This window comes from Crocodylus porosus, unplaced genomic scaffold, assembly GCF_001723895.1.
Source record: "Crocodylus porosus isolate Cpor-Errol unplaced genomic scaffold, CroPor_comp1, whole genome shotgun sequence".
In the NCBI taxonomy this organism is placed as follows: domain Eukaryota; kingdom Metazoa; phylum Chordata; order Crocodylia; family Crocodylidae; genus Crocodylus; species Crocodylus porosus.
Window position 1 is genome coordinate 5,165,859 of NW_017728910.1, and position 5,106 is coordinate 5,170,964.

General features: G+C 44.5%; 1 protein-coding gene across 1 annotated transcript in view; it reads left to right on the forward strand.

The window, feature by feature from the left end:
- The window catches only part of LEKR1 (leucine, glutamate and lysine rich 1), a 162,735-nt gene that overhangs the window by 126,297 nt on the left and 31,332 nt on the right, over positions 1 to 5,106 (forward strand). The gene's annotated exons all lie outside the window — the stretch shown is intronic.

Below are 5,106 nucleotides of genomic sequence, written 5' to 3' on the forward strand. Positions count from 1 at the left end.
GGGAAAACCAAATATCCTCCACTCTGCTCTTCAACCTGTCGACAGCAAGGATAACTTGACATGTCACCTTTCACTGGAAATCCAGAGCTCCTCTTTCTGTGTCCCTTCCATAAAATCTTATCAGTTTTTTTTTTTTTTTTTTTTGTAACTAAGCCAGTTGTGGAGTTCAGCTTCATTCTCTGGGTGCTGAGCATGGTGTTCTCCAATACACACCTGCTCTTGGCTGCAGACTCATCTCATTTATCTCCCAACAATCCTGGCATAGCTAATGCTAGATCATCTCTGACCAATGGTTATCCAAGCTCTTCTTAACCTCCAATGATGGAGATTTCACAGCTTGCCAAAGCAGTCTATTTCCCTGTCTCACTGTTACAACAGTGAAAAAGTTCTTCCTGCTGTCCATCTAAACCTAATTTGTTGCAACTCAAGCCATTGGTATGCATCCTGTTCTTTGAAGCAAGGGAAGAAAGGTGTTTTCCCTTTTCTTTATGACAGCCCTTCAGATGTTTGAAGATGGTATCATGTCCCCTCTTAATCGTCTTTACAACACACCTATTTTTTCTAACCTCTCTCACATGGCTTGCCTTCCAAGCCCTTTCACGTTTTTGTTATCCACTTCAGAATCTGATTGGGGTGTGGGCTAGTGGGGAGTCTAGTATGTCTGTACTTTGAGGCATTAATACGCAGCTGGGGTTGCTAGACACTGCTTTTTTCATGTCCCAACGGAGTCAACTCAAAGCAGAGAAGATGATGGATTTCTTCCAGACACTCCCCAGAGTGTACCAGACTCATATACTACCAAGACCCCTTTCTTCCTTTGAATTGCAAATTGATGGTCATTTTTATTGTACCTCTATAATTAAAAAGATGAGCCAAGATTTTAAAAATGGGTGTATAAAGTTAGTCTCCAGATGCATTTACACACATGCTTATTTCCCTCTGTCACTGCAGTCTTTACCAAGCAGCAGCACCATGGGTTAATGAAGATGTAGAGGGAGTGAGGGGGTTTGGCTGGTGAGCAAGGATGGATGTAAAGAATCATGCAGAGATAGATTGACACGGAAAAGGAGCTAGGGTGTGCATAAAGAGGAGCACTGGGAGAACGTAGCCATGACAAAAGAGTGCCACAGTACCTAGGGCAAGTACACATGGAGGTCTTCAGTGTTTGATAATGTGGCAAAGAGGACAGAAACATGTATAATTAATAGGGCTGCGCGAAGCTTTGGTCCCTGATTCAATCTGGCAGAGATTCAGCCTGATTCGGTGGCTGAATCTCTGAATCCAAATCAAATCAAAAGACCCTATAATCATTCCAAATTGAATTGGAACTCTCCAAATCAATGGCCCAGCTCAGGTTTGGGGGGGCCCCCAGAGCACTCCCCAATGGACCCAGAAGTGGATAGGAAAAATTGGTCATTTTGCACACCCCTAATAATCAACACATATAGTTATTTACACAGATGGCTATAGACTCCTTCAAAAACTAAATACTCAAAAATTTCCCCAGATAAAATAATTGATATAGAAACAAGTTACCTGCTTGTCTCATGGCACACAAAAATGATAGGAAATTATTAATGAAAACTTTACCCTTCCATTGTAACCTAAAATGGTTTGACCTACGTTGACCTTCACATTATTTCATCCACAGCATACATGCATTCTTCCTTTAGCTGTAGTACAAAACATGCAGCCTTAAACCCTACCACAAACATCACATATGAAAAATACATCACTTCATCTTGCTTCCTCATCCATACCACTCACATAACACCATTATAGCAAACTTTAGACACAGTAACATCTCAAAAATATAAACATTATTCCAAGGTACTTCAGCTTTAAAGACAAAATATTCCCTCTGTTAACTACCACTCAGTACAACATACTTAAATACAACTATCAGCTAAAATCTGCAAACTACAGTCTACTTTTAACACCAAACATCACTCCACATGGACACAAAGTTATGTAATTTCTGTAGAAGGGGAGGGAGGTGTCATGCATGTTGTGCAGGAGGTAATTTAGAGTAGAGATTGTGAAAATATTGTAAGGCTTGGACAAGTACCTGGTTTGGTGGTACAAGCACTTGAAAACCAGCAGGAGTTATTCAGCAAAACTCTTTTATTTGAAGGACTAGAAAACATATAGTTAATTTATTCCTGTTAGGAAGATAATTAAATAACTGGTTTAACTGTGTTTATCTCTGATTGTAATTTGTCACTCTTAAATCTTTCATCCAAATATGTAGTTATGTGATTATCAGGGATCTGGGTTCTCTATTTCCCATGGAAAAATGGAGTAAACCACAGATTTTATCTTTTACCAGAGGCAAACACAGATTTCTCATTGTACTAGAGAAACCCATGGCTTTTGCAGTTTTGCAACAAGCCCTCTGCAGACTGGCTGAGTCCCAGTCTGCAGAGGGCTGGGAGGGAGTGGGAGGAGGGCAGTCAGGCTGGGGACGCCATGAGCATGTGTATGTATATGGCCCCAGGCAGCCTGGAAAGCAGCTCCCGCAGGTAAGTAGGTGGAGCAGGGAATTGAGTCACCATAGGGAGGGAGGGGGTGAGTTGGGTGGGGCTGGGGCTGCTGCCCAGCCAGGCGGTGCATGGGGCTTGGGCCTCAGGGCCACAATGCACAGCTACAGGGCCCCAATGGGGAGTGGGACAGGGCTGCGGGCAGCTCCTCCTGGGGACAGGATGCAGCCAGTTCCCTGCTGGTGCATGCACTCCCAGGGGCAGGGGGACCCCCGCACCCAGATCTGTGCGCGGGTTGGGCACAGGCTGCAGGCTAGGGCTCCTGCCCTGCTGCCGTACCACAGGGTCTCTGCAGTCTGGTTGGTATGGCCCTGTGCAGCAGGGAACAGCAGGGCCATGCGGAGAAGCTGCTTGTTGTTGCAAGCTCCATGCTGCCTTGGTGATGTGCCCCCTGTGTGCAGCAGCTTTGATTGGCACAACCCCATGCTGCTGCCCTCACTACAGCTGCATGTGCAGGGGACACATCACTAGGGCAGTGCAGAGCTCACAACAACAAGCAGATTCTCTCTGAGGCCCTGCTGTTTCCTGGGGTCAGTCAGGTTATAATTTAGGGCAAATTTGTTTTATTCCTTTAAGCTGGCAGTGTATTACCTTCTTTACTTCAGAGTTTTTCTTTCTGTCCTATTCAAGGGGTCAGTCTGTTTGCCTCAGTGTGTAGAATGATTTGTTTGTTAATTTTCTAAGTCCTTTTATCAGAAGCATAGTATTGGAGAGTGAGTCAATTTGTCATCAGAACATTTATATAGATGTGCTGCCAGGGGAAATAAGATTAAAAGGTAACAATTAGAAAGCTTTATCAAGCTCATTTAATGGTCCTAAAAATGCCAGGGAGTACTGAAAACAGAAATCCTTTCTATACACTTTAAAGTTATACAACAGGCATTCACTAGTTCCCTCAAATGCTTTCCTGCCCTAAATACTGTTTTGAAGAGTACACTTTTAAAAATGAAGTTTCCAGAAATCATATCCATGACATTAGCAAGCTAAGAAAACGCAGACTAGACAAAAGTATTGTAAGGTAGATACAAAACTGCATGGGCGACTGGTGCCTCCTGAATCGGGGGGGCACTTGCCCCTGCCCCGGCAGACAATCAGCAACCAGGGAGGTCCCCCCATGGCCAATCCCACAGACTGGTGCGGGAGGTCCCTCATGGCTGATTTTGCCAACCGGGTGTGGGGGGTGAAGGGGGAGTCCCCACCACGGCCAATCCCAGCTGCTGGCACTTCTGGGTAAGCACGATCAGCACTGAAGTTGGATCATTGTCCTCAGCCAGTAGTCCTCAGTGGCTCAGTGTCTAGTTAGAGGGAAGATACCAAGTGCAGTTCCCCAGGAGTCAGTCCCAGGCCTGGTATTGTTCAACACCTTCATTAATGATTTGGCTGATGAGATTGAGCGTACATTTAGCAAACTTGGGTGGAATTGTGGACAATCAGGAGGGCAGGTCTTAGATCCAGAATGACCTCGATAGAGTGGAGAAATGGCCCACAGTCAATCAGATATGATTGAATAAGGACAAGTGCAAAGTGCATTTGCGACAGAACAATTACATGCATAAATACAGACTGGGGAACACCTGGCTAGGCTGCAGTACTGCAGAAAGGGACCAGGGGGTTATGCTGCACTGTAAGCAAAATATGAGGCTACTGTGTGCTCTTGCTGAGGAAAAAAGAATGCCCACAGCATCTTGTGTTGTATTAACAAAAGAGTCACTTGCAAATCAAGAGAAGTGATTCTTCTGCTCTATTCAGTACTGGTGAGGCTTCACTTGGAGTACTGTTGTCCAGTTTTGGGCCCTATACATCAAGAAGAATGGACAGTTTGGAAAGAGGGTAACAAAAATGATCATGGGCCTGAGAGATGAGGTTTATGAGGAAAGGTAAAAGAACTAGGGTTATTTAGCCTAGAAAAGAGAAGACTGAAGGGAAATTTGATAACAGTCTTCAAATACCTTATAGAGAGGATGAAGGTAGGCTTTTCTTTGTGGCTGTAGGAGACAGGACTAGGAGCCATGGCCTCTAGCTGCAGCAGCGGAAATTTAGGTTGGAGATTAGAAGGAACTTTGTAACTGTGAGGGTAGTCAGGCATCAAAATAAACTTCCTAGAGAAGTTGTAGATTCTCCATCCTTGGACTTTCAAAAGCAGGTTATACGGACACTTGGCAGGAATGATTTAGTCAGGGACTATCCTGTCATGAGCAGGGGCCTGGACAAGATCTTATGAGGTCTCTTCCAGCCTTACTTTCCTATGATCCTGTGATAAGGTCATACGGGTGTCAGTGAAGGTTATAACTTCTGTGGTGTTAATATTAATCTCCAGAAGAATCTGGGGGTGCATCTGCACATGTGCGGTACTGCAGAGTTGACTACTTAGCTCCTCAGGAAAGCGTCACTGTCTACACATGTGCGCATATTAGGGCAAAGTCAAGTAATTAACTCCGCTGTAGGATAGTACTTCCAGGGACAAGTACTATCCCACAGCAATAGGCAGACAAGGATCTTTGGGTAAATCTGATACCTTTTATCAAACCAACTCAAGCAGATGGAAAAATTCTTAGCAAGCTTTCAG